Source organism: Canis lupus, chromosome 8 (genome assembly GCF_011100685.1).
Source record: "Canis lupus familiaris isolate Mischka breed German Shepherd chromosome 8, alternate assembly UU_Cfam_GSD_1.0, whole genome shotgun sequence".
In the NCBI taxonomy this organism is placed as follows: Eukaryota; Metazoa; Chordata; class Mammalia; order Carnivora; family Canidae; genus Canis; species Canis lupus.
In genome coordinates this window covers 42,972,788-42,979,310 of record NC_049229.1, presented here as the reverse complement: position 1 = coordinate 42,979,310, position 6,523 = coordinate 42,972,788, and the positions used below count along the sequence as shown (strand labels likewise).

Genomic DNA, 6,523 nt, shown 5'->3' with positions numbered 1-6,523 from the left:
GAGAGTAGGGAGCTTGGAACTGGGGGGTGGTGGTGGTGATGGTGGTGGTGGCACTTGTCACTAAGGCTGTCAGTAATTAGAACCAAAGGAAGCATCCAGATGGCCAAGACTGTGTGACCTTGGGCAAATACTTAGCCTCTCTGTACCTCAGTTGCCTTATCTGCAAAATGGCAACAATATTGGCAGCCACCTCATTGGGCTGCTTTTTACAAAAGGGTGAAACACAAAATCATGCTTGTAAAGCACGGAGCACCGCCCCTGGCACCTGGTACAGTCTCAAATGGTGTTTGTTGCTATCATTTATCATCATCATCGTCATGACTGTTGTCATCTGCTGGAAGAGGAAGGATGGGCAAAGGTTAAGATGCGGATGGGCACGCAGAAGCCAAGTCATGGGGTGGGCAAGGCAGAGCAATTTAGCAATGAGTTCGGTGTCTTTTGAGGAAAAACCGTCCCTGGGGGTGCGGGGGGAGTATAGCGCCTCCCAAGCGCGGGGCAGGCTTTCCCTGGGATTTGGGGCAAGAGTTTTTCGCGGAAACAGGGCGTGATTGGCGGGGAGGGGGCTGATTCCCTTAAGTGGCTAGCGCGTCCTACCGCCAGGGTCAGGTAAGGGGGCGCCCGGGGGGAGGACTGTGATTGGTTAACGTTCGGGTTCCTCATAGTGACGCACTTCCTGTTCTGGCGTCCTGACGTTCTGACGTCGTTTAGGTTTGTGACGGGCTCCGCGCCGTGCGGCAGCCGCCATTTTGTGGGCCCGCCACACGCGAGTTCCCTTCCTCCGAAGGGCCTGGCCTGCGTCCTCGTCCGCTCCTGCAGGCGTAGCCCGAGGAGCGGCGGCGGCACCTGGAGCTCGTCAGACACGCACACGCTTGGGCCCCAGCCCAGGCCCTCTGACTCAGAATGTTCCGTGCGTCAGGCCGTGTGCGGACGCTCTGTTTGCACGTTGGCGGCCGCGGGGCGGCGTCGCGCCGCGACTCAGGGGCAGGCAGAGAGCCGGGCTGGGGCCCATCAGCACGCGGCCCCTTGCGTACCTCCACGTGCACGCGGCGCTTTGGGCTCGGCGTCTGTTTCCGGTTCCCCGCCCTGGGAGGCGAGACTCCGACGCCGTGAGATGCACGTACCTGCTGCCCCTGTGAGTTCCGACAAACGCGTCTTCCGATGAAACCAGACTCCGACCAAGATCTCGGACGTTACCAGCAGCCGGTAAGTTCCCCCGTGCCTGGGCCCCGGCCCCTCGGAGGCAGCCTCATTCGGATTTCTTTCCCGCCAAGGCTAGTTTTGCCAGTTTTTTTTTTTTTTTTTTTTAAGATTTTATTCATTTATTCTTGAGAGACACAGAGAGAGAGGCAGAGACACAGGCAGAGGGAGAAGCAGGCTCCGTGCAGGGAGCCCGACGTGGGACTGGATCCCGGGACTCCAGGGTCACGCCCTGGGTTGAGGGCGGCGCCAAACCGCTGAGCCCCCGGGCTGCCCCTGGTTTTGCCAGCTTTATTTGAAAGATTTTATTTATTCACGAGAGACGCAGAGAGAGAGAGAGAGGCAGACACAGGCCGAGGGAGAAGCAGGCTCCCCGCGCGGAGGCCCATCCGAGACCGGCTCCCAGGACCCCGCGATCACGACCCGAGCGAGCGGGAGGCACGTGGCCAACCACTGGGCCCCCCACGTGCCCCTCTCTTCCCACTTCAGAACCGCATAGAAACAGAACGGCGCGGCCGGTCTCCTGGCAATACTTGTTTCCGTCAGGCTAACGGCGGTAACACGCTCGGCGTCGTGTGTACCTGAGACACGTCCCTTTTCCTCATGGAGTTGTGTTCTGTTGCAGCTGCTCGCTGGCCTGAGTATCCGCTAGGTTGCCTCTGACTGGGGCTCCTGAGGAGTAAGGCTGCCAGAGGCATTCCCGTGTGAGTCTTCTTGTGAACATAGGCCCTCGGGTCTCTTGGGCAGATAACGTACGTAGGAGGTGGACTTGCTAGGTCCTAGGGGAGGTGTGTGCTTAGCTTTAAAAGAAGCCGCTAGATCTTTTTTTTTTTTTTTTTTTAAGGTTTTACTTATTTATTCACGAGAGACACACAGAGAGAGGCAGAGACATAGGCAGAGGGAGAAGCAGGTTCCCCACGGGGAGCCCGACGTGGGCCTCGAGGTGTGGGGCTCGACCTAGGTCTCCAGGGTCACACCCTGGGCGGAAGGCGGTGCTAAAAGGCAGAGCCACCCGGGCTGCCCCCGTTAGATCTTTTCCAGAGCGGTTGTACCATTTTATACTTTCAGCAACAAAGTGTGACCGAACAGTCACATTAGCATTTGGTCTTGTCAGGTTTTTTAGTTTTTGACCATTTTGGTGCGTGTGTGAGAGTGTCTTGCTCTGGTTTTATTTTGCGCTTCCTGATAAGGACTAGTAATGGATCGCTGTCTTTTTTTTTGTATGTTTATTGGCCATTCGCAGGTCTTCGTCTTTTTGTTTGTTTGTTTATTTAAACATTTTATTTATTCATGATGACACAGAGAGAGGCAGAGACACAGGCAGAGAGAGAAGCAGGCTCCATGCCGGGAGCCCGACATTGGACTGCATCCGGGGACTCCAGGACAGCGCCCTGGGCCAAAGGCAGGCGCTAAACCGCTGAGCCACCCAGGGATCCCCCATTGGCATGTCTTCTTTTGAAACCTTTTGTTTAAATATTTTGCCCAATTAAAAACGGCGTTATTTGTCTTTTTACAACTTGAGTTGTATGAGTTATTTCTATATCCTGGATACTGGTCCCCTGTCAGATATGTTTTGCAAATATTTTCTGTGAGTGGAGTTTTACAGGAATCTTGGCTATTGGGTTTGGCTCCAGGTGGGGCTGGTGTGGTTGTGTGGCTGGAAGCAGAGTGGGAGTGGACCACTGGCTTTGGGGTTGCTCTTCCTCTGGGGCTGCGAGTCCCTCCCTCAAAGTGCTGGTGTGACATGCGGTCCAGAGGGTGTTACCACAGGGGGGTGTGAAGGGTGCGGGTGGGTGCACAGCAAGCTGCTCAAGGGCTTGGCTCCCTTCCCTGTGCCTTCGGTCCCTGCATGAACGCCCTGATCCAAGGAAACCTTCCAGGGGAGTGAGACCAACACCGCCCTCCCCGGCCTTCCTGTGCAGGGTATGAGAGAACATGGGTAAAAGTCCTTTGTAAAGTATAACAAGATAAGCAGAGGTTTATCATTGACCCTGTAATCACGACAGGAGAAAGGACCCTTTCTCCAACAGTGCAGTGTGTCTTGGGAGCAGGAGACTAGAGAGAAAAAGCTACCCCTTGGCTGGAGGTGGCCTCTCTGGCTGAGATCTGAGTGTTATAGTGGAGCACCTAAAACAGTACAGGCTTGGTTATCACATGTAGGGTCTAGTCCACATTCGGCCAGATACTTTCTGTATGCTCTTGGGCAAGTCCTTATTGCATCTGGAAACTGGAAACAACACCTACCTCAGCCCAGTCATTGTGAGGATTAAAACAACTCTTACTCTTGGTGTTGTTATTATTTGCAGAACGGTATGCTGAGAGGGCTGCAGATGCTGGGCACTCCTCACGGTGACCCTTTGATGTAAGTTGTGTCACCTTCTGTTTTGGTTTTAGGCAGTTGCTGGTTGCTTAGAAGATGCTCCAGGAGCCTGTAGGAGGCTGCCTTGAGGTTGTGCTCCCAGGAGTCCCATCTGGGGAGTGCAGCTCTATGCGCCTGTGCCACAAGGAGCCACCAGAGGGCCCCCCCTCCTCCCCCCCCTCCCCCCCTCCCCCGTGCGGAGACTGGGAGGTCCCCAGCCCCAAACTCAGCTTCCCACTGCCACCTGCTCCGTGTCCAATTGAGGATGGAGTGTAATCTCCAGAAGGTCCCCATTTGGAGATGGGGGCCAACTATCCCACGGGACCCTGCACAGGAAAGCCGGGGAGGGCAGTGTTGGTCTTACTCCCCTGGAAGGTTTCCTTGGATCAGGGGGTTCATGCAGGGCCCGAGGGCACGGGGGGAGCCAAGCCCTTGAGCAGCTTGCTGTGAACCCCCCTACACATACACCCTTCACACCCCCTTTGGTAACACCCTCTGGACCACATGCCACACATACCCCCACACACTCTGGTGGAGGTAGGGATAACAACTCATGGCAAGGCAGGCCTGTGCCTGACCAGGCATGACTCTAGTCTCCTCTTTGGCTTCCTCTGTCTCAAAGTTGTGGAGTACCTGGCAGTTGTTCTCTGGAGATTCTCGGGCTCCCCCCTGCCCTTTACTTGCTTCGTCTCCTCTAGAAACTTGGCTGGGGGTGGGGGTGGGGAGTCTCTCTGTGTGCCCTTTAATGTACAGAATAGCCCTTGACTTGGTCCAGTTACTTTCCCTTTGTGCTTCATGGAAGGTATTGGGGGGGGGGGTGAGTTCGTAGACCCATAGGTGCCCCTCCCTCCAATTCTAAGGTACACGGCCCCACATTTGAGCAGCAGTTTCCTCATCACCCAGTTTCTGACACATTATCCTTACTCCTGGCACCATCTAGTCTGCCCCACCTCCAGTCCAGAGCCCAAGTGGGGACTTACCCCAGAAGGAGGGGCCCTTGGTTCTCCTCGGCCATGGCAGTAAGCCCTTGGTAAGCCACTTCCATGCCAGCTCGAACCCACCCCCTTGGGCAAACAGGCTAGGGTACTGACCCCAGGGCCCAGTGGACAGTGGGCAGGGGTGCTATCCTGGCCTGGCCTTACCTGCCTATACAGGGCAGTAGTGAGGCCTCTTGGCCACCCACCCCCACCTCCACCTCAGGCAGGGCCAATGGATCTCTTGCTCCTCTTTTCCTCCCAGCAGAGGTGGGCAGGTCGATACCTCCTGGCCCAGGGTCCTCTTAAGCAATAGAGCTCTCAGTGGCCAGTCGATGATTGACCAGGCCAACCTGTTACTTGGTCACCGAACGTGCATGTGTCCGGCAGGCAGGGGCCCCGGGGCCTCTAGAGCCCCTTATTCTGGAGACTTGCTGTCTAGGGAAGGAGACCTGGGGGGAATTCATGGTGAGCCATCACGTAGTGGGCCACCCAGTTTCTCAGAAGCCACATTCCTTCTTGTCTCCCAGAGGCCATGTGACAGAGCAGCTACTGTTTTCCCCTCCAGCTGGGCCATTAACCATACAACTACAGGTTTACTAGTTTACTTGTCCACTTGTGCACTGGTCCTCTCATTCATCCCTGTGCTAGTCCACTTGTCTACTTGCTTGTCCACTCCCTCTCTTGTCCAGTGACTGTCTGAATACATCAGGTGCCAGTCCAGTGCTAGGAACAGCCAGCAGGGAAGTGCTAAGTGGTGAAGGGCAGAACCTCCGTGGTCAGAGGGACCAGTTGTGACTCCTGGTTGTAGTATTTCCTGGCCACATGACTGTGGGGGCACATTCTCAAATTTCTGAGTGCCAGTCTCCTCATCTATAAAATAGAGACCCCATGCGTCTTCTTCCTCCCAGGGTGGGTTTGAAAATTAGCTTCAGGATTAATTCAAGTGCTTTGACCACAGGCTGGGAACTGGAGCTGTGGTTACTGGACCTCTCAGGGGCCATGTCCTGGCCATGGGGTTTGCCTTTGGCCTATTTCCCCATGGCTACCCCATCTCATCCCTGCCTCTCAGCCAGACTATGTTCCTTCAGCCTTGAAATGGAAGGCGATAATCACTGCCTTCCCACACAACCTTCACTCTGCCTTCTTGCCCACGGGGCACTCGGGTTGCGTCAGGTCAGCCAAACACCTGGAAGATCCAGCTTGCTCCTTCCCTTTTTGCTGCCTAGTTCTCCATGACAGCTGTGGGGGGTGGAGACAGGCCTAGAGCATCTGATCCCTTGAGGGGTCATTTCCCCTCCTGTCTGAGGCCTATACCTGGCCAGGACTTAGCCCCTACCCTGTTCCCTTCTCAGGCCTGTTGTGGACTCTTCCCTTCAGCTGCTCTGGGGGCTCCTTGGGGTTAGAAGATGCTTCCTGGCTGCAGAAAAATTGGCTGAGCTGGAAGGGTGGGAAGATGGGAGAAGACAGGAGCATGGTTGAAATGAAGCTCTGTCTGAGGGATTTCTTCCCCACCTCCCCACCCCTACCCCTGCCCCTGCCCCTAGACAGCCTGGCCAGGAGGCTGCACAGTACATGGGGGAGTGTGGCACGCTAGCTTTGGCTGGGGGAGACGTGTAGAACTGTGGATGTGGACTTTGGAGTGGGTTAGACAAGAATGTAAATCCTTTACAAGCCTTGTGACATTGAGCAAGTCACCAGTAAAATCTCAGTGGTTTAAGAAATGCATGTGAGGGGCGCCTGGGTGGTTCATTTGGTTAACTGTCTGACTCTTGATTTCAGCTCAGGTCATTATCTTAGGCTTGTGAGATGGAGCCCTGAGGCAGGCTTCTGCTTAAGATTCTCTCTCTCCTTCTGCCCCTCCCTGGGAGTTGGGGAGAAATTCCTGTTATGTGCTGAGCCTGAGATGAGCCTGGCACCTGGGAAGTGCTCTGACATCAGGGGCAGCCGCTGTGGGCAATGGCAGTATACCAGTCTGGTGTCCCCTGGCCAT

At 55.4% G+C, this 6,523-nt stretch overlaps 1 long non-coding RNA gene across 4 annotated transcripts in view; it reads left to right on the top strand.

Annotated features, from left to right (window-relative positions):
- The first annotated feature begins 669 nt into the window (after positions 1–669).
- LOC111097087 overlaps positions 670–6,523 on the top strand; it is a 28,348-nt gene continuing 22,494 nt past the window's right edge. The window contains exons 1-3 of one of the 4 annotated variants that reach the window (XR_005363470.1): positions 670–1,203; positions 1,823–1,901; positions 3,504–3,559. This is a non-coding gene — a long non-coding RNA (uncharacterized LOC111097087). Of the gene's footprint in view, positions 1,204–1,686; positions 1,902–2,499; positions 2,711–3,503; positions 3,560–6,523 lie in introns of those variants that run through there. The other 3 variants (XR_005363472.1, XR_005363469.1, XR_005363471.1) reach the window with 3 other exon arrangements.